Here is a 23,887-nt window from a genome sequence, read left to right as displayed (position 1 = left end):
AGTCTCTCTTCAAAGAACAGAGGAAATGATCATTACTGATTCCACCCATAGATGTTTCTAATTAGGAAAAGTTAAGGCAAAAATAAAAGGAAAGGAAAGGATGGAAAAAATAAAAGGAAGGTATGGCAAGAGGGATAAGAGAAAGATGGGAAAGGAAGGGAAAACAATCTCTCAAAACGAATACACATTTTTAGCCATAGCTCCTTAGATTCTGAGATGTTTTCTTGATTTAGCCTTTAATTCATTTTGAAACATTACAAAATTCATCCTCTCTCTCAGGACCCCTATTCTTGTTTTTCACCAAATGGGGATCAGATTTTCATATTCCTAAAATAATTAGAGCTCCTTGGGGTAAAATTATTATCAAACCACAAAAGAACATTTGATTGGTGTACTTGTGGGCTGTTACCAAAGGAACAATCAAAAATTTGAAGCTGTGAATTTTCCATGTAGAAAGGAGCAATACACTTATATGAAAAACCTCTCAGTCAGTAAACAATTCTAGACAAGCTAAAGGTTCCTCAGTTTCCGTGTGAAATAGTATTCATTAATGAAGGTGTTCTTCAATCATAAATAAAAAGTTAAAATTGCCTTACTATCCTAATATCACTACTTATAAATTATTATTTTAAAGATCTAAGACTTTAGCATTTGTCTTCATGGTTCTACAAGGTCAGCCTTGCACTAAACACATAAATATGAAAACAAGTGTCAGCTGACTCATCAGATATTAGAATATGTTGACAGCATTCAATGACTATTCTATTACAAAAACTATAGAAGGAAAATAGCTTCCTTAGTGATTCTGGTGATGGTCTGACCTGGTTAAAGTAAGTTTGTGTAGAGGTGTAGAGGAACCTGTGGAGGAGCAAAGGTAGTTTTTTTCCAGCTGCCCAACATCCTGGAAGGTGGTTTTGCTTTCTCTTCCTAGAGGAATTAAAGAAGATATCTTATGTCTTCCTTGAAAGTCAAATTCATTTCTTATTGACCTTGATTTTATTTGGTTGAACATACTTCATGTTTGTCTCCGTGCTCACTGATAAATACATAGTGTGTACTCTCTTCCTAGTGTCACTCCCTGAATGAGCTCCCACAGACTCACCAATTTTAACGCCATCCTCTTGCTCACCCTCAGGCTGCAATCCTGACCTCTATCTCTTGCTTTAGAATTGTATTCATGCTATTTGATATTTCTTCTTGGGTACTACTATCTCAAACTGAATATCTTCAAAAGAGTGCTCCTGCTTCCCTCCTATAGGATATGCTTCTTTTCAACCTCAGCATTACAGCACCAGTTGTCAGTTCATCTAAAAATTAGGAATAATATTTAATTCTCTCTTTTGCTTATACCCACATCCAATTCATTAGCAACTTCTATCAACTTCATTTTAAAATATATTCCAGGGAAGATCAAATTAAGATGGCAGAGTAGAAGGATGTACCCTCATGTCTCCCAATGAGAGCACCAAAACCACAACTAGCTGTCGAACAACCAGCTGGAAGACTCTGGAACACACTAAAAAAGATACCCCAAGTCTGATGCTTGGGGCTGGTGCACTGGGACGACCCAGAGGGATGGTACGGGGAAGGAGGAGGGAGGAGGGTTCAGGATGGGGAACACGTGTATACCTGTGGCAGATTCATGTTGATATATGGCAAAGCCAATACAATATTCTAAAGTTAAAAAATAAAAGAAAAAAAAGATACCCCAAGTCTGAAGACAAAGGAGAAGCCACAATGAGATGGTAGAATAGGCATAATCATGATAAAATGAAATCCCATACTAGATGAGTGACCTACAAACTGGAAAAGAATAATACCAAAGAAGTTCTTCCACTGTTCTGAAGGTTCTGAGCCCTATGTCAGTCTTCCTAGCCTGGGGATCCACCAAAGGGACTAAGAATTCCCAAGGAATCTGACTTTGAAGGCCAGTGAGATTTGATTATCGGATTTCCATTAGACTGGGGGAAACAGAGATTCCATTCTTGGAGGGCACAAACAAAATATTATATGCACCAGGACTCAGGGGAAAGGAGTAATGACCATACAGGAGACTGAATCAGACCTAACTGTTGGTTTTGGAGGGTCTCCTGTGGAGGTGTGGGTCAGCAGTGGCTCACTGTGTGGACAGGGACACTGGCAGCAGAAGTCCTGGGAGGTGCTCCTTGGCAAGTGAGCCCTCTTGGAGGACAGCATTACCCCTACCACAGAACGTCCACACTATGCAGAAAACACAAGAGAAAGAAGAGATCTACAAAAATTAAACCCCAAACAATTAAGGAAAAGGTAATAGGATCATACCTTCTGGATAACTACTTTAAATGTAAATGGATTAAATGCACCAACAAAAAGACATAGACTGGCTGGGTGGATGAAGACATGTGCATGTATACATTTCCACTTATCACATCACTCTACTTAAACCCCCAAATTGTATGTAATTATTTAATACTGTTAGGTTAATCATGTTTCCATTATGGCTTACAATTGTAATTATCTTTAATCTTTTTTCTAGCTATTAATTGTGAAAAAGGATAGACATCTTTTACTATTGTGATTATGCAACTAGTATTCATTTTAATACTACTGTACCATCATGACTGGTCAACAGAAAAATTAGAATCCTATATCACTAAAACTACCACTTAATAGAAAAACCTGTAATCACTTTTTAAAGTCCAGATGCACATTGGAATTATTTTGGATTTTTTAATACAAATTTATTTAATTTAATTGGAGGTTAATTCATGTTGATGTATCTTGGAATTTTTTAAAAAATACAGATGCCCCAATTTTTTTTTCCTCCAAAGCTCCAAATGTGATTCTATTGAGCAGCCATGTTTTTAAAAAACTTGAATATATGATGATCTTTGACTCTAGTTTGTTTCACATTTTCTATTTCATATTATTTACTTCATTTAGTTTGTGTTTTCCAATTTCTCCATCTCCTTTTTTATTGTTCTTTATCAAGCCTTTATCAAGTGCAGTATAAAAGTTTTTGTATGCATACATACATATGTATAATAAGTATATTATATATTTTTTTTGAAAACTTGTGAATTTTTGCTTAGCTTTTGTTTCTACTTGCTTGACTAAATATGAACAGAATGTTAGTTTCCTAATTTATATTCACTCAAAACTTTGATATAGTTCCATTTATTCTGGCATCTAGTATTACTGCTAAAAGTCTAGAAAGCTTATTTTAGAGACTTTAAAAAAAATTTTTTTGAATGAGATTTGAAGCTTCTAATCCAATTCTTAAAATATAAAGAAATACTTGTTGCAAAAAAATAATAACAGAAAATTAACATGTGATAAGTATAAAGAATCCGCCTGCAATGCAGGAGACCCAGGTTTTGATCCCTGGGTCAGGAAGATCCCCTGGAGAAGAAAATGGCAACCCACTCCAGTATTCTTGCCTGGAATATCTCATGGACAGAGGAGCCTGGGGGGCTACAGTCCATGTGGTGCAGAGAGTCAGACACAACTGAATGACTAAGCACACACAGTATTAGTAACTAAGGTATGGGTTTTATTCAAGTTTCACGTTTTGTGCTATTATTTGTTTTCATACCTTATTCAGAATTCCGTATTGTATTTAGTTGCTTTGAGCAGCTTCAGCTGCATACAACAAATTCTGATAAATTCTGTTACAAATATTTTTATTTTGCTACAAATATTTCTAATTTTCCTTGTTTATGGCTTCTTAGATGTAGCCATCATTTACAAATGGAAATTTAATTTCCAAATACATGCTTTTTTTTTAAGTATGCATGCATGCATGTGTGCTCAGTTGCTTTAGTCATGCCTGACTCTTTGCAACCCCATGGACTACCAGGATCCTCTGTCCTTGGGATTCTCCAGGAAACAATACTGGAGTGAGGTGCCTTGGCCTCCACCAGGGGCTCTTTCCAACTTGTGACCCCTGAAACTCCTGCAATGAAGGTGGATTCTTTACCCACTGAGCCACCTGGGGAGCCCTTTATAAGTATCATTGATATTAATTTATCATTTAAATTTAGAGATAATAGCATTGAAACATGTATATTATCATATATAAAACAGATAGCCAGTCCAGGTTCGATGCATGAGACAGGATATAGGCACCTCATCATATAGGCATGATGAGCTATTAACTCCACTTCTAGCTCCTCTCCCCTCTCTAGAGGAGGTAGGTAGTGGCAGTACTGAAAGTTTCAAGCTTCACCTCATGGCTTGGTCTTTCAGATAACAGGGCCACATCCAGAAACTATCAAGGAGCTCACCCAAAGTCACATCATTAGAACAAAATCACTCCTATCACCTAGGAAATTCCAAGAGATTTGGGGGCTCTGGGTCAGGAACCAGAATCAAACAACAAGTATTAGAACAAAGGATGCTCCTAGTTCTCTTATCATTCATGAAATTACAGAAGTTTCAGGACCCCTATACCAGGAACTGTAGCTGCTGCTGCTGCTAAGTCACTTCAGTAATGTCCAACTCTGTGCGACCCCATAGACCACAGCCCGCCAGGTTCCACCATCCCTGGGATTCTCCAGGCAAGAACACTGAAGTGGGTTGCCATTTCCTTCTCCAATGCATGAAAGTGAAAAGTGAAAGTGAAGTCGCTCAGTCCTTGACTCTTCGTGACCCCATGGACTGCAGCCTACCAGGCTCCTCCGTCCATGGGATTTTCCAGGCAAGAGTACTGGAGTAGGTTGCCATTGCCTTCTCCGAGGAAATGTAGAGACCAATAGATACAGTTTCTGTTATTTCACAACTACCACTCCCACAAAACTTCATTTACCTAATTCACCTTGAAGTTGTTAAAACCCAATGCTCTATGTTTCCAAGCTATCTTTTATGTGACTTGCAGCAGTATTTGAAACAGTTCTTTACTGTTCTTTACTTTACACCCCCTGCCTTGTTAACACTTCATTCAATAATGTCTGGCATCCCATACTCACTTGCTTTACCTTCTATCTCACTGGCCATTCTTTCTCAGTCTACATTGCTGGCTCCTTGTCTTTTCCTCAATCTATTACTGTTGATATACTCTAAGGTTGAGTCCTCAGACCATTTCTCCTCTCTTTCCAGTCTTCTTCCTTTGACGATCTCACCCAGATTCATGGCTTTATATAGAATGTGGTGGTGGTTTAGTCACTAAGTCATGTCCAAATCACCCTATGGACTGTAGCCTGTCATCACCCTATAGACTGTAGCCTGCTAGGCTCCTCTGTCATGGAATTCTCCAGGCAAGAATACTGGAGTGGGCTTCCATTTCCTTTTTAAGGGGATCTTCCCAACCCAGGGATCCAACCCATGTCTCCTGCATTTCAGGCACTTTCTTTACCACATATATCATGCATATACTAATAATTCCCTAATTTATAACCCTGAACTCCAGATTCACAAACCCAAGCACCTTCTCAATAACCTTCAGTTCAGTTCAGTTCAGTTCAGTCGCTCAGTCTTGTCTGACTCTTTGCGACCCCATGAATTTCAGCACGCCAGGCCTCCCTGTCCATCACCAACTCCCATAGTTCACTCAGACTCACGTCCATCGAGTCAGTGATGCCATCCAGCCATCTCATCCTCTGTCGTCCCCTTCTCCTCCTGCCCCCAATCCCTCCCAGCATCAGTCTTTTCCAATGAGTCAACTCTTCACATGAGGTGGCCAAAGTACCAGAGTTTAAGCTTTAGCATCATTCCTTCCAAAGAAATTCCAGGGCTGATCTCCTTCAGAATGGACTGGTTGGATCTCCTTGCAGTCCAAGGAACTCTCAAGAGTCTTCTCCAACACCACAGTTCAAAAGCATCAATTCTTCGGTGCTCAGCCTTCTTCACAGTCCAACTCTCACATCCATACATGACCACAGGAAAAACCAGAGCCTTGACTAGACGAAGCTTTGTTGGCAAAGTAATGTCTCTGCTTTTCAATATGCTATCTAGGTTGGCCATAACTTTCCTTCCAAGGAGTAAGCATCTTTTAATTTCATGGCTGCAGTCACCATCTGCAGTGATTTTGGAGCCCCAAAAAATGAAGTCTGACACTGTTTCCACTGTTTCCCCATCTATTTTCCATGAAGTGATGGGACTAGATGCTATGATCTTCGTTTTCTGAATGTTGAGCTTTAAGCCAACTTTTTCACTCTCCTCTTTCACTTTCATCTTCACTCTCTGCCATAAAAGTGGTGTCATCTGCATATCTGAGGTTATTGATATTTCTCCCAGCAATCTTGATTCCAGCTTGTGCTTCAATAACCTTAAATAACATCTAAATGTCTAAAAGCTATTTAAAATTTAAAATGTCCAAATTTGAGCTCTTGATCTTCCTTCTCAAGCTTTCACCTCTAAAGTCTTCCCCATTTCAACTCTATTTTTCCAGGAGAGTAGGCTGAAATCTTTCTTTCTCTCATACTGCACATCCAATATGTCAGCACCCTATGCAGGTACCACCTGAGTACAAACTACTAGGCTTCCTGTTTCTCTACAAATTACCTGTGTGGATTACTGCAGTAGCATCATAACAGATCTCCTTGCCCTTATCTTTGCCACATTACAGGTTTTCTCAATGCAGCACCCAAAGCGACCTTGTTACAACATAACTGATCCCATCAAAACCCTCCAATAGCATCCCATTTCAGTATATGGAAAAACCACAATCCTTAGTATAGCCTACAGGGATTTAAGTGACGTGACCACTACCACTCTGATTTCATATCTTCCTATGTCCTCAGTCTGCCTTGTTCACTTCATTCCAACATACTGGTCTCCTCATTGTTGCTGAAACAAGCCAAGCAGAAGCCCTGTACTTGCAATTCCTTTTCCCCAATGATTATCACAGCTTATCTCTTTTATCTTCTTCAGGAATTTTTTAAATGCCACTATTTAAAATGATAACCTCTCTTTTCCTACAATACTTCCTATTCCTCTTTACTGCACTATTTTCCTCAGTATCAATTATCAATATTATTCGTTTATGAATTCACTTCTCTGGAAATTCTTCAACTTCTTTAATCCATGAAGTATGCATGCCTGTGTGTGTGTGATAAGGGAACAGACCATATCAGACCCAGTCCTCTAATCTGAATGCAAACAGAATAGAGTGGAAGATTTTCTTCTGGATGTCTCATGAGTCTCCCGTCAATGGTATAATTAAAATCTGAGACTAAGCAATACTTTATAATAATCATTTTTATCCCTATTTTTGCAGATAAGAGTGTCTCAGAAAGACTTTAAATGACTGCCTAAGGTCACTTAGCCAGTAACAACCTGAAACATAATGTAAATCCAGGACTTTCTGACCCCAAAGTTCACGCACAAAATCACTTTTCTAGGCCACACTGTCCTAAAGTTGTGCTAATTATGTAATATATAACTTTCATGAAAAGAGTGTACTTTCTTTTGCAACATACTAGCTGCTTAATAGTTATTTTGCCTATAAATGTTATAATACAAGCTATGACTTCTTTGTTCTTTTTCCATAGTACGTTAATTCTTTGTAATTATAAACTGCAAATTCCATTCATTCTAAACAGAACACTTGATTACACCTTCAGTACCACAAATATTAATTTTAACAACCTGCTTTATTCTTTCTACTTTGCTCACTATACTCATAATTGCCATAATTGAGGCTGAGATTCATTTTTCACAGTCAACCTAGGCCAAACAACAAACATAGACTTGTACTTTGTGAAAATGAAATGTGATTCACACTACCAGAAATTTCTCCAGGATTTATTTAGAAAACAGCTAAAGATATCTAATGATATGTCCCCAAAATATTCCAACCCACTCACCTCCCTTCACTCACTCCTAGACTGATGACTTTGATTTCAACTTCTCTGCAGGGAGGCAGCAATAGACAGCCTTGCCAATACCTTCTATGAGATGCACTGTAGACCTCCGTGGTAAAGACCAGAGCAAGTTCTGCCATATGAGCAAATCTTTTCACTCTCCTTCTTCACACTTGGCACCTGTTCCTGGTCAGCTGGCTAAAACTGAGCTACTCCTGAGTACAACTGACCAAATACCTTCCATTTTATGGAAAAGAAAACTTTTGAATTAATGGGGATTTCTGGGGTTTAGAGTAGATAACAGTCATTTTGAGGTACTTCATTGTCGATCTCAGTAAGTTAATATATGCTGAGCCTTCAGAGAAAAATCAGTGTCTAAATTCTTCATTCAATCAACTCAAGAAGCCTGAAAGTTTCCTACTGGCTTCCTTTCTTTCATTTTAGCATTAGACCTTTCCTGGACTTATTTTAAATATAAATATTTCTGAAAGAAGTAAAATATTGTTAGTATCACTTTACTGCTGACTAGTTTATCAGATGTTTTCATAGAACAGAAGGCATAGAAGCAGTATTAGATTTATGACTTAAAAAAAGGTGGAAGTGCTGGCCCAGAAAAGGGAAATCAGTAATGCATAGCATAAACCTGGCGCTTTTCCAAGGCCCCATAAGTGGTTGATGAGAGAAAAAAGGAAGGAATGAGGAGCAAAAGAAAATTATGTAATATTTTCATAGAAATACAATAAACACAAAGATTTTTTTCTTAAGTCTTCTAAGAGTTAAGTTTCAACAAGGTTCAACATTACTTTTATAACCCACATTCAATATTTATATTCTCTAAAAATAATTTTAATCCAAAGTTTCTATTCAAGATTTTCTCCATCATTTCATTACCAATTATACTCACTTAAATATTATTGCTCACTCTCCAGAACTACCCCACCCTCCCATTTCAGATACCTAATACCTGAAAAGTAAGAATCAGTCATTAGTGTTCATCCTTCCTAGGACTAAACTTCTATAGAATTTCCTAGATCTAGGATTAATCTGTGTGCTTTGTACTTCTCCACTCTGCAAAGGGTACAATAATACCTTCAATTCTAGAGAAATACTCAGATTCCCTGACATAAAGGGAATTAACTCAAACAGTTCTGCTAAAATCACGCAAGCCTGATTATCCCCTACAGAACACTGGAAAATACTTCAACCATCCTAACCTCTATTTGCCTAGTCCCTATCAGCAGTTTACTTTACTCTCACTGAAATTATCTAAGGATTTGCAAGCAGTCGGTTTCAAGGAGAAAAAAAAGCCTATAAAAATATCCACATTGTTTTTTTCTACTTCCTTCTTCTAAGTACACTGGAAAGGACAGGATTTCACACAGGAAACACTTAATGATAATATTTGGAGGAAACTTGCTGACTTTGTAAGACACAACTGGCCAAAATTCAGGTCAGAAATACCCAGGGAAGTAAAAGGCTCCTAGAATTATGGAGATGAGGTTTCTGCAGGCAAAGAAGCTCTCTGTAAAGGACAAAAGATAATATGCTTTCAAATGAAAAGAGAGAAATATTAGCAAGGCTGCTAACAGCCCAGAGTATGGTAAACAGGTATGCCAAAAAGTAACTAAAGTTACTTTGAGTTGCAATGAATGAAAGAGAAAAAGGCCTTTGACTTAATGAATACAGGAAAAGGTAAGGAGAAGGAAAATGAGAAAGGGAAGGGAAAGGAGAAGATGAAGGCAAGAAAAGAAAATAACTACCCAGGAACAGATTCAGCAAAATAAGATCTGTGCTGTAGGATTGAGTGGATAATTCTCTGAAATACCAATGGAGAGAATTCTATAAGAATATCCTTTACTAACGAATGTTTGAGAGTGTTCTTGCTATGTACATGTACCCTAAGTCGCTTCAGTCCTGTCCAACTCTTTGCTACCCTATGGACTGTAGCCCACCAGGCTCCTCTGTCCATGGGGATTCTCCAGGCAGAAATACTGGAGTGGGTTGCCACGCCCTCCTCCAGGGGATCTTCTCAACCCAGGAATTGTACCCACGTCTCTTATGTCTCCTGCATTGGCAAGCAGGTTCTTTACCACTAGCACCACCTGGCAAGACCCTGGTTTTTGCTATAGTTGTTAACTTTATTGATAATTATAAACTGCTGAGCCCATGAAGTAAAATTATCACTTTGTTTCCTAAAAACATAAGTACTACAAAGAATTTTAATTTATTTCCTCTTAAAGCACTATAAAGATAAATGTGTTTAGTCCTATTAAATTCACTGGGGAACAAGTTCCAATGGCTAATATTGGAATATATGGAAGGATATGTTAGATGTTTAGAATGTTAGGCAATCAAAGTCAAAAGATATCTTAAATGTTCTTATGAGTTAAGAAACCAAAGCTAAATGACACCCAAAGGCATATCCAGCTAAACAGAACTGGATATTAAACATTCACCCAGTTTAATATCCAGTTCCCGTGAGCTGTGATAAAGAGCCGTTTCCAAGAGTGTTAAGAAAAGGAAAAGCCCATTATCTTCTCAGCCACAAATGCATATGATGCCAGGAACTGGACTAGGGACTAGGGATATTAAGGTGACTCCCCCATGGCATTCATGAGCTGAGAGAGAAAATGAGACAAACACTTATAAACAACTAAAACCTATGAAGACACACATAGGATAATATCAGAGTATACAGCTGGGGCACCATTCTGGAGTTCTGGGGGACAATTATAAGGGAATGGGCAGGCCAAAGACAAACAGGTACATTAGAAATGTTGTCTATAAAGATCAAAGTTTTGCTAACAACTAAACAAAAATGATTTCGCCTCCCCAGCTTCTCAGAGAAGACTTAACAGAAAATGGGGGGATGCCTTTGGGTTTGGAATGTCCCTGTCTGGACCCTGCAGATCTGTGATCCAGCATTTTAAACTGGCACAGAGCCCAGGCTTACAGCTGACAGGTGTATGTCCAGAAGGGCAAAAGGAAAGCCTGCTCTGCAGGACATTTCATGTGTTTCACTCCTAAATCCCTTTCCCTGAGGTAGATTTTGGCTGTAAAAACACTTCTGCTAACTCCTTGCCAGAAGAATTCATTATACTCATAAATGCTGGTCATAGAAGCAGGAAGTGATCTCAGAAGCTTCTGAAAATCAGACATTCTATAAAGCCCTCTTTGAATTGGAGAGTTTCATCTTTAATAATTTCAGAAGTAAGCTTTTGGGTTTTGCTAAGTGGCTGGTCTTGGGCATACTCTCTTCAGTACTATAGGCACTGGAGAAGATGGGCCTAAATAATGAAGAAATGTTCCTTTATTCTTCTGAAGATGTCAAGAGCCTTGAATACATGACATGGTTGAGACAGAGGAACCAGAACAGAAATTAGCACAGAGCATGAAGCTTCTGAGCTTCCTTTAGTTTAGTTGTATAGGACAAGGAACACTTTTCTCCCTGGAGCTGCAGAGTTTGAGATCATTTGAGCATACACTGCTTAATAGGGACTAGAGTGATCATTAGAGCTGGGAGGAAGTAACAATGCAGGAATGTGATCTAGGAAGTAATAGAACTAGTATTTCCTATATAAAGAGTAGGAAGGAGAGAATGTTTTCCATATAAAATGATATCATATGTGGTAATTCTTGCTAATAGACAGCCCTCCCCTCAATAGGAATGTGATGTCCATCATCTGAGGAAAGCAGAACTCAGAACCAAAGGAGAAATGTTCATCTTTACACTTACAAAACAAAGTCCAATTTGGAGACAAGGCTTTCACTTGGGAGAGCTAAGCTATATTCAAAAAGGAAAGAATTTGTGTAATACAAGGAGCCAAGGTAAAGGACCAGAACATATATAAATGTGTATGGGGAGGGAGGAAGGAGGAGGGTTCAGGATGGGGAACACATGTATACCTGTGGCGGATTCATTTTGATATATGGCAAAACCAATACAATATTGTAAAGTTAAAAAATAAAAAAAAAATTAAAAAGTTAATCAGCGCACATGGAAGGGTGCTGGGTAATGTAAAATTGCATTTTACCACCCCCTGGGAGGAGAAGAATCCCTTCTTGGATCAGGTAAAAATGCTATAGAACAACTATAAAGGGTTAAGACATTAGTACAGGGTCTTCTCCCTTCTTCCAATTTGGGATTAAAGTTTCCAAAGGATGATGGAGACACCAAGATAATGTTTATGATTCTGATGCCTGAAAGTCTGTGAGAAGACTACTCTGACAACTTCACCAAGCAGAGGGTAGGCTCAGAAAGGGGAGAACAGAGGAACTAGGAAAACCCTTGATTGTTCCTCTGTTTGAACAAGCTCCCTACGGTGTACATGGTTGTAATATCTATTCTGCCTGTGCTTCCTCTGCTCTGCTCTTAAGTGTTGGTTGTTGAAAGGGACACTTGTTCAGGCCTCATGTTTCCTTGTGAGGGAATTTCACCTAGAGGGACACTTCTGGTTTATCTCCAGTACCTCTCATAACTCCTGAAAGCAAGAAGCACAGCTTATTTTATTGCTGAGCTTGGGAGAGGGACAAAGCTCTGTGACCTCTGACCTGTCTATCCAGAGAGTCTGCCTCTGGGTCAGATTAGACAACTATGTGGGGTGAAAGGTGAAGGTTTTATATGTAGATGCAAATGTCCTTCTGGACTTGGGAGCCAGAAGCAGGCCCTTCATTATCATATGCTATCACAATGATTTTTTTCTTATATTGGGTCTATTAAAACTTGAAATTGTACTTTCTTAAGGAATCTTCATATTCAGAAACAACCTGTGTTTGTAAACATACATGTCATTGAGCACTATTGCTTGTTCATGAAAGCTATTGCATTTGGATTATATTGACTAATGGATGAACGCTCAATGATATTATATTTTAATGACAAATGAAATGGTATAAAATAAAAACTAAGTACTCTACTGTGCTTTCTTGGGAACACAGAGTGTTAGAAACCACATGAAACAAGTAAGTAAGCAATTTTTAATTCTGATTTTCTTACCACAGCCATCAGTACTTTTTCTAGCATTACCATTAAAAGTTAAATTGTATACTGCTGCTAGATTTTTATATAATCAGAAGCATCTACTATCTTTGAATTAAAACCTGGCAGATGAAATAAATTACAAAAGTTTCAAAATTTACAGATATTTGTATCAAAGATTTTCAAAGACATGGGATGCTGTAAATTGTAAATACCTGCAAAACTGTTTTTGATTAGACTGAGAGACCAGAGCCTACTATATTTCAATTTGTCTGTCAATGGAAAATTAAGGAGATACATACCATCTTGAAATTTCCAAGTGAGTCTAGCAGAGGAAACTGTAGACAGATGGCCCAGGTACAGCACCCTATAAAGCAGCACACACTGCATCTCTAGGAAGGAAATCATTACCTCACTGAGTATAATTTGGAACTGTGTTTTCAAGAAGTCAAAGATTTTATCTTGTTTAGTTAAACATGTTGTGTTTCAACTGTGTGTGTGGCACACATTTCAGGGCAAATATGCCTTATTTTTCCCTTGAAGCCTGTAATTTAAGCACCAAGGATCTTCAAAACAGATATTTCATATAAAGGATAAAACATCTGATTGATTTCCCAATTTCTGACAGCAGAAACATCCAAGAAGTCTAGTTCATGAGATAGTGTTTTCACTGGCATCCCCAGCTGACTATGATAATAAAGAGATTCAAAGACCTTCCAAATGTGGTTCAAAGGTTCTTGATTCACAGCATCCTCTTATATCACTGCAGGCATCATGTGAAAAGTATATATAATCTGCCCCATTATAGAAAAACTAGGGGTTAGGAATGTTATTTAATTCTTTAAGGCAAAGACAGCATACAAAGCTCAACCTTTTGAAATCTAAGTCTCAATTCACATTCTTAAGTTGATTATACAAAGTACAGTGGAAATATGGGTTATGCAGCTAATTTGATCTTTGTGGACAACAAATTAGATCTGTTTACTTAAATGTCTTAACGCAATCCAGGTAAAAGTGAGGGTTAAATGTTAGGTCTGCACAGATGAATATACTATACTTGGACTTTAATAATAAAAACCTAAAACATAAGAAATTGAATGATTTGAGATCTCAAGGTATTAACCATAATACTCCAGTTAGCTTGTTCTTCATATTGAAATCTTAGGATGAACAACTTTTATTAACTTTGTTTTTTCTTTGTATTTTGAATCTCATAGTGTCAACAATATTCAAATCACAGCTTGGAGCTGAATATCTACAGTTAGATTCTTGCTGTAGTTTATGCTGACCACAAACCCCCTCCTGTTTCCACCTCATGCCACCATGCTCTTCTATTAGTTATTCTCCTCCTGTGCTATCTCTGAATATTATTCTTCAAGAGATTTCTGAACCAAATTGCCTGGATTCAAATCCTAGATTGTAAGCCTACATGTGTCTCCATTTCCTTACATGCACCTCATGCTTGTTGCAAGGATTAAATACGTCAATGACTATAGCCCATAGAGGCCAAGATACCAGAGTAGGAATAACTTGAACTCACCTGCATTACAGCTATTGTAAAGAAACTACAGCTATTGTAGAGAAACTACCAATGAGAAAGAAATAAAGATGATCAGAAGAGATTTTCCACTTCTAAAGTTATCAAGAAGGAACCTCAATAAGAAAGGGAAAAGAGGCAGAGACACAGTATATTCAAAATCCACAACCCAGGTAGGCACCCACAAATGACAAGTACAGGGGCAGAAATCTCTAATTGATAAACATATTAAAAAAAAGAAAGTAATACAAACATAACAGTAAAGACAAAGATCAAATCACAAGGGAAGAGAACAAAAGAGCAAGTAAGAAGAAAAACAGAGCTATAAAACAATCAGAACACAATCATCAAAATGGCAATAAGTACACACCAATAAATAATTAAGTGGTAATAGACTGAAACACTCAGTCAAAAGAGAGTATCTTAATGAATTTTTAATTTTATTTCCTTTTTATTAAAGTACAGCTGATTTATAATGTCAGTTTCTGCTGTACAGCAAAGTGAGTCACTTATACATATGCATATATCCACTCTTTTTTTTTGGATTCTATTTCCATATAGGGCATTACAGAGTATTGAATACAATTCCTTGTGCAATAAGTAGGTTATTATTAATTATATAGCTTATATATAGTAGTGTGTATGTGTCAGCTCCAATCCCTAATTTATCCCCCCGGTATCCATAAGTTTGTTTGCTACATCCATTACTCAATTTCTGTTCAGTAAACAGGTTCATTTGTATCATTTTTTAATATCATGTGATATAACATATTACATGATGTTTGCATGTATCTGACTTACTTCACTAGATATGACAATCTCTAAGTCCATCCATGTCACTGCATATACATTATTTTGCACTTTTTATTGCTGAGTAGTGTTCCATTGTATTTATGTACAATATCTTATTTATCCATTCCTCTGTTAATGAACATTTAGACTGCTTCCATGTTTTGGCTATTATAAATTCTGCTGCAATGAACATTGCCATGCATGTATGTCTTTACATTATGGTTTTCTCCAGATAAGTGCCCAGGAGTGGGATTGCTACGTCATATAGTAGTTCTATTTTTAGTTTTTTAGGAACCTCCATACTTTCCTCCACAGTGGTTGTACCAGTCTACATTTCCACCAAAAGAGTAAGAGGATTCCCTTTTTTCCATACCTTCTCCAAGATGTATTGTTTATATATTTTTTGATGATGGCCATGCTCACCAGTGTGAGGTGATAGCTCATTGTAGTTTTTATTTACATTTCTCTAATAATTTTTTTTTTTATGTTGAGCATCTTTTCATGTTTTTTTCTTTTGCCATCTGTATGTCTTATTTGGAGTAATGCTTATTTATATCTTCCCCTCCATTTTTTATTGGTTTTATTTTTGTTTTGTTGTTGTTGTTGTTTTTATTGAGCTGCATAAGCTATTTGTTTATATTGGAGACCAATCCCTGTTGGTCACTTGCTTGCAAATATTTTCTCTCAGTGTCAGGGTTGGTTTTTTGTTTGTTTTTGTTTCATTTATGATTTCTTTTGCTGTGCAAAAGATTTTATGCTTACTTAGGTTCTGTTTGCTTTTGTTTTTATTTTCATTACTCTAGGAGGTGGATAAAAAAGATCTTGCTGTGATTTATGTCAAAGAGTGTTCTACTTATATTTTCTTCTAAGAGTTTTATAGTATCAGGCTTTATCCTTACATCTTTAATCCATTCTGAGTTTATATTTGTGTATGCTGTTATGGGGTGTTCTAATTTTATTCTTTTACATGTAGCTGCCCAGTTTTTCCAGCTCCACTTATAGAAAAGGTTATCTTTTCTCTATTGTGCATCCTTACCTCCTTTGCCATAGATTAGATGACCTTTACTTCTGGGGTGTCTATCCTGCTCCACTGATCTATATTTCTATTATTGCACCAATGCCATACTATCTTGATTACTTAATTACTGTAGCTTTGTAGTATAGTCTGAATTCAGGGAACCTGATCCCTCCAGCTCTCCTCTTCTATCTCAAGATTGCCTTATTTTTTTGTGCTTCCATACAAATTGCAAAATATTTGTTCTAATAGTGTGGGAAAATGCAATTGGTAATTTGATAAGGAATGCTTTCAATCTGTAGATTACTTTGGATAGTATAATTATTTTCACAATACTGATTCTTTCACAATACTGATAACATGGTATATCTCTACACCTATTTCTGTCAACTTTGATTTCCTTCATCAGTATCTTATAGTTTTCTGAGTACATGTTTTTACCTTCTTAGGGAGGTGTATACCTAAGTATTTTATTATTTTTGTTGTGATACTAAATGGGACTGTTTCTTTCTGATCTTTCATTGTTAGTGTACAGGAAATTTATGTGTGTTAATTTTGTATCCTGCAGCTTTAACAAATTCATTGTTTAACTCCAGTGGTTTTCTTGTAGCATGTTAAGGACTTTTAATGTATAGTATCATGTCATCTGCAAACAGTGAAAGTTTTGCTTCTGCTTTTCCAATTTGAGCTCCTTTTATTTCATTTCCTTTTGTAATTGTTGTGTTTAGGACTTTCAAAACTATGTTGAATGATAGCGATGAGAGTGGACATCCTTTTTTTATTCCTGATTTTAAAGGAAATGCTTTCAGCCTTCTCCATTGAGAATGATCTTAGCTGTGGATGTGTCATATATGGCCTTAATTATCTTGAGATATCTTTCCTCAGTGCCCACTTTTTGAACAGTTTGCTATAATAAATAGGTGTTGAACTTTGTCAAAAGCTTTTTCTCCATCTAATAAGATGGTCATATATTGTTTTTTTCCTTTGGTTTGTTACTGTGGTATATTATATTGACTGATTTGCATATGTTGATGAATAGTTGCATCCCTTGGATAAATCTCTCTTGTTCGTGATGTTTGACTCTTTTAATGTGTTGGTAAATTCTGTTTGCTAGTATTTTGCTGAGGATTTTTGCATCTATGTTCATCAGTGATATTGACCTGTAATTTTCTTTTTTGTGTGATATTTTTGTCTGATTTTGGTATCAGGGTGATTGTGGCCACATAGAATTACCTTGGGGGTATTCCTTCCTATGCAATTTTTTTAAAAACAGTTTGAGAAGAATAGTTGTTAGCTCTTTTCTAAAAGTTAGGTAGAATTCACCTGTGAAGTTTTGTCTGCAAAGCGATGTCTCTGCTTTTTAATATAGTGTCTAGGTTTGTCATAGCTTTTCCTCCAAGGAGTAAGCATCTTTTAATTTATGCCTTCAGTCACTGTCCTCAGCTATTTTGGAGCCCAAAAAAATAGAGTCTGTCACTGTTTCCATGCCCTGTTTCCAAAGCAGAGACATCATGTTGCAGACAAAGATCATATAGTCAGAGCTATGCTTTGTCCAGTAGTCACGTATGGATGTGAGAGTTGGACCATAAAGAAGGCTGTGGTGCTAGAGAAAACTCTTGAGTCTCTTGGATAGCAAGGAGGTCAAACAATCAATCTTAAAGGAAATCAACCCTGAATATTCATTGGAAGGACTGATGCTGAAGTTAAAGCTTCAATACTGGGAGTTCCAATACTGGCCACTTGCTGGGAACAACTGACTCATTGGAAAAGACCCTGATGTTGGGAAAGATTGAAGGCAGAAGGAGAAAAGAGTGACAGAGGATGAAATATTTGGATGGCATCACTGATTCAATGGACATGAACTTGGGCAAACTCGGAGATGATGAAAGACAGGGAGGCTTGGCATGTTGCAATCCGTGGGGTCACAAAGAGTTGGACACAGCTGAGCGACTTAACAACAACAATCTGTGAAGCCATGTAGTTCTGCACTTTTATCTTTGGAAGATTTTTAAACACTGCTTCAATTTCTTTACTTGTGATTGGTCATTTCATGTTTTCCATTTCTTCCTGGTTCAGTCTTGGAAGATCATATATTTATAAGAATTAGTCCATTTCTTCCAGGCTGTCCTTTATTGACATGTAGTTGCTTTTAGTAGTTTCTTATGATCCTGCTGTCAGTTTTAACTTCTTTTTCACTTCTAATTTTACTAATTTGAAACTTCTCCCTTTCTTTCTTGATGAGTCTGGCAAAAGGCTTATTAATTTTTTTTTAACTTCTCAAAGAACCAGCTTTTAGTTTCTTTGCTGTTTTTCTTCATTTCTATTTCATTTCTCCTCTGATCCTTACAATGTCTTTCATTCTACAAATTTGGGTTTTGTTTCCCTTTCTTCCTCTAGTAACTTTAGATGTAAAGTTAGGTTATTTATTTGTGATTTTACTTGTTTATTTTCTAATCTATTGTTATTTTTTAATACCAAAAATATTTTTGTATTGCAGTATAGCTGATTAACAATGTTGTGACAGTTTCAGGTAAAGAGCAAAGAGACTCGCCATACATATACATGTATCCATTCTCCTCCAAATATGATATCATACATAGAAAACTCTAAAGATTCTATCAGAAAATTACTAGAGCTAATCAGTGAATTAATTAAAGTTGCAGGACACAAAATCAATACACAGAAATCACTTGTATTCTTATTCATTAACAATGAATAACCAGAAATAGAAATTAAGGACTCAATCCTATCTACCATTGCAAGAAAAGCATAAACTTTACCTAATAACACAAAAGAACAGTATATGTAAAACTATAAAACACAGATAAAAGAAATCAAAGATAATGTTCTTCAATGTTCCTGAGTTGGAAAGGTCAATATTGCAAAAATGAATATACTACCAAATGCAATCTACAGATTCAATGTGATACCTATCAAATTATCAATAGCATTTTTCATAGAAGTAGAACAACAACAACAACAACAAAACACCTCACAATTCATATGGATACACAAAGACCCCCAAATAACTAAAGCAATCTTGAGAAAGAAGTATGGAGCTGGAGGGAATCTACCTTCCTGACTTCAGACTATACTACAAAGCTACAGTCATCAAAACAGTAATGTACTGGCACAAAAACAGAAATATAGACTAATGAAACAAGATAGAAAGTCCAGAGATAAACCCAAGCACATATGGGCATCTTATCCTTGACAAAGAAGGCAAGAATATACAGTGGAGAAAAGGTAATCTCTTCAATAAGTGGTGTTTGGAAAACTGAACCAGTATGTGTAAAAGAAATAAATTAGAAGATTTCCTAACACCATGCTCAAAGGGAAACTCAAAATGGATTAAAGACCTAAATGTGAGACCAGAAACTATATCTTAGGGGAAAACATAGGCAGAACACTGACATAAATCACAGCAAGATCCTCTGTGACTTACCTCTTAGAATAATGGAAATAAAATAAAATATAAACAAATGAGACCTAGTTAAACTTAAAAGCTTTTGCACAGCTTTAAGGAAACTATAAACAAATTGAAAAGACAACTCTCAGAATGGGAGAATATAAGAGCAAACAAAACAACTGACAATAGGTTAATCTCCATAATATGCAAGCAGCTCATGCAGCTGAATGTGAGAAAAACAAACAACACAATCAAAAATTGGGAGAAAGAAGACGAAATAGACATTTTTTCAAAGAAGACTTACAGATGGCTAATAAACACGAGAAAAGATGCTCAACATAGCTCATTATTAGAGAAATGCAAATCAAAACTTCAATGAAGTATCACCACTGATTAGAATCAGTTCAGTTCAGTTTCTCAGTCGTGTCTGACTCTTTGTGACCCCATAGACTGCAGCACGCCAGTCTTCCCTGTCCATCACCAACTTCCAGAGCTAGCTCAAACTCATGTCCATTGAGTCAGTGATGCCCATCTGATCAGAATGGCCACCATCAAAAAAATATGCAAACAATAAACTCTGGAGAGGGTGTAGAGAAAGAGGAACCCTCTTGCACTGTTGATGAAATGTAAACTGATACAGACAACATGAAACACAGTATAGAGATTCCTTTAAAAATTAGAAATAAAACTATCATATGACCTAACAATCCAACTACCAAGCATATACTCTGAGAAAACCATAATTGAAAAAGACACATGTGCCCCAATGTTTAATTGCAGCATTATTTATAATAACTAGGACATGGAAGCAACCTAGATGTCCTTCAACTGATGACTGGATAAAAAATTATGGTACATATATACAGTGGAATGTTACTCAGCCACAAAAAAAGGAACGCATTTGAGTCAGTTCTAATGAGGTGGATGAACCTAGAGGCTAGAGTCAGAAAAATAAAAACAAATGTTGTATATTAATGCATATATGTGTAATCTGGGGCTTCCCCAGTGTTGCTGGTGGTAAAAAGCTGCCTGCCAATGAAGGAGACATAAGAGATGCAGGTTCCATCCATGGGTGGGGAAGATCCCTGGAGGAGGGCACAGCAACCCACTCTAGTATTCTTGCCTGGAGAATCCCATGGACAGAGAAGCCTGACAGGCTACAGTGCATCGTGTTCCAAAGAGTCAAACACAATTGAAATGACTTAGCTTGCACACATGCACATATGGAATCTAGAAAGGTGATACTGATGAACCTATTTAAGGGCAGCAATGGAGACTTAAACATACAGAACAGCCTTGTGGACACAGTGAGGAGAAAAGGGTGGGACGTGTATGTATGTATGTATGTATGTATATGTATATATATATGTATATATATATATATTCAATCTTAAAGATACCATCAAAACTATAAAATTTAATAAATGAATTCAATAACGTTTCAGGATACAAAATTAATCTACAGAAATTTGGTTTTTGCTCTGCACTAACAATGAACTATCAGAAAGAGATATTAAGAATACAATCCCATTTATAATTGCAATGAGATATCACTTTATACCTGTCAGAATAATTGTCAAAAAGAGAATAAATAGCAAGAGTTGGCTAGGATATGGAGAGATGAGAACCCTCGGTCACTGTTGGTGGGAAAGTAAATTGATACAGTCACTATGTAGAAAAATATGGAGGTTCCTCAAAAAGTTAAAAATAAAATTTTCCAAAATCCAGCAATTAAATTTCTGGGTATTTTTCCAAATGAAACAAAAACACGAATTTGAAAAGATATTGCAACTCTACATTCTTTTTAACATACCCCACAATAGGTAAGATATGGGAGCAACCTAAGTGCTCACTGATAATAAATGGCTAAAGATGCAGCAATGTATATGTGCACAGGAGAAGACTCTACACATGGACATCACCAGATGGTCAACACCAAAATCAGATTGATTATGTTCTTTGCCGCCAAAGATGGAGAAGCTCTATACAGGCAACAAAAACAAGATCAGGAGCTGACTGTGGCTCAGATCATGAACTCCTTATTGCCAAATTCAGACTTAAATTGAAGAAAATAGGGAAAACCGCTAGACCATTCAGGTATGACCTAAATCAAATCCCTTATGATTATACAGTGGAAGTGAGAAATAGATTTAAGGAACTAGATCTGATAGATAGAGTGCCTGATGAACTATGGAATGAGGTTCCTGGCATTGTACAGGAGACAGGGATCAAGACCATCCTCATGGAAAAGAAATGCAAAAAAGCAAAATGGCTTTCTGGGGAGGTCTTACAAATAGCTGTGAAAAGAAAAGAAGCAAAAATCAAAGGAGAAAAGGAAAGCTATAAGCATCTGAATGCTGAGTTCCAAAGAATAGCAAGAAGAGATAAGAAAGCCTTCCTCAGTGATCAATGCAAAGAAATAGAGGAAAACAACAGAATGGGAAAGACTAGAGATCTCTTCAAGAAAATTAGAGATACCAAGGAAACATTTCATGCAAAGATGGGCTTGATAAAGGACAGAAATGGTATGGACCTAACAGAAGCAGAAGATATTAAGAAGAGGTGGCAAGAATACACAGAACAACTGTACAAAAAAGATCTTCATGACCCAGATAATCATGATGGTGTGATCACTTACCTAGAGCCAGACATCCTGGAATGTGAAGTCATGTGGGCCTTAGAAAGCATCACTATGAACAAAGCTAGTGGAGGTGATGGAATTGCAGTTGAGCTATTTCAAATCCTAAAAGATGATGCTTTGAAAGTGCTGCACTCAATATGCCAGCAAATTTGGAAAACTCAGCAGTGGCCACAGGACTGGAAAAGGTCAGTTTTTATTCCAATCCCAAAGAAAGGCAATGCCAAAGAATGCTCAAACTACCACACAATTGCCCTCATCTCACACACTAGCAAAATAATGCTCAGAATTCTCCAAGCCAGGCTTCAGCAATACGTGAACTGTGAACTTCTAGATGTTCAAGCTGGTTTTAGAAAAGGCAGAGGAACCAGAGATCAAATTGCCAACATCTGCTGGATCATCGAAAAAGTGAGAGAGTTCCAGAAAAACATCTATTTCTGCTTTATTGACTATTTCTGCTTTATTGACTATGCCAAAGCCTTTGACTGTGTGGATCGCAAGAAACTGTGGAAAATTCTAAAAGAGATGGGAATACCAGACGACCTGACCTGCCTCTTGAAAAATTTGTATGCAGGTGTTATGATATTGAACGGCTTGCCTTGGAAATGAACTGAGATATCATAGAAATTCAAATCTATGTCCCTACCATCAATGCTGAAGTAGCTGTCCAGTTCTATGAAGAATAGAATATCTCTTTTTGGTGTTAGTTCTAGGTGGTCTTCTAGGTCTTCATAGAACTGGACAGCTTCTTCAGCATTGATGGTAGGGACATAGATTTGAATTTCTATGATATTGAACGGCTTGCCTTGGAAATGAACTGAGATCATTCTGTCATTTTTGACAATTGCTGCATTCAGGATGCATCCAAGTGCTGCATTTCAGATTCTTTTGTTAATTATGAGGGCTACCCCATTTCTTCTAAGGGATTCTTGCCCACAGTAATAGATATAATGGTTATCTGAATTAAATTCACCCACTCCCATCCATTTTAGTTCATTGATTCCTAAGATGTTAAAGTTTAGTCTTACCATCTCCTGCTTGACTACATCTAATTCACCTTGATTCATGGTCCTAATATTCCATGTCCCTATGCAATACTGTTTTTGCAGCATCAAATTTTACTTTTATCACTAAACACATCCACAGTTGAGCATAGATTCTACTTTGGCCCAGCCGCTTCATTCTTTCTGGAGCTATTAGTAGTTGTCCTCCACTTTTTCCCAGTAGCATGTTGCACACCTACCAACGTGGTGGGGCGGGGGGCTCATCTTTCAGGGCCATATCTTTGTGTCTTTTTGTTCATAAATAAAAAATAAAAACTTTTTATTCATGAAGTTCTCATGACAAGTAGACTGGGGTGGTTTGCCATTCTGTCCTCCTCCTCCTTATTCCAGCTTTAATATCTTTGTTAGTCATTTGTCTCCCAAGTGAAAATCTCAAGAGTTTTAACTGACCCCTCTCTTTTGCTCACCTTACATGTTCAAGTCTATCTGTCTGATAGATCTCATGTTTTTCTTGTCCTCATTTCCCATCCCGACACCCTTAGTTTGGACTTTCCTCATGTCTCATATATAACTATACCCTGCACTTTGCCTGCCACCAACCTTTCCCCCTCCTCTCCATTTTCCAACTGCTGCTAGGTGATCTTTCTAAAACAACAGCAAAAAAAATCAGTGTAACAATCTTCCTGAATAAGGTCTGAACTCTTCAAGGTAAAGGCTTGCGTTATTTGTCTAA

This window comes from Bos taurus, chromosome 17, assembly GCF_002263795.3.
Source record: "Bos taurus isolate L1 Dominette 01449 registration number 42190680 breed Hereford chromosome 17, ARS-UCD2.0, whole genome shotgun sequence".
In the NCBI taxonomy this organism is placed as follows: domain Eukaryota; kingdom Metazoa; phylum Chordata; class Mammalia; order Artiodactyla; family Bovidae; genus Bos; species Bos taurus.
This window is presented reverse-complemented; position numbering follows the sequence as displayed.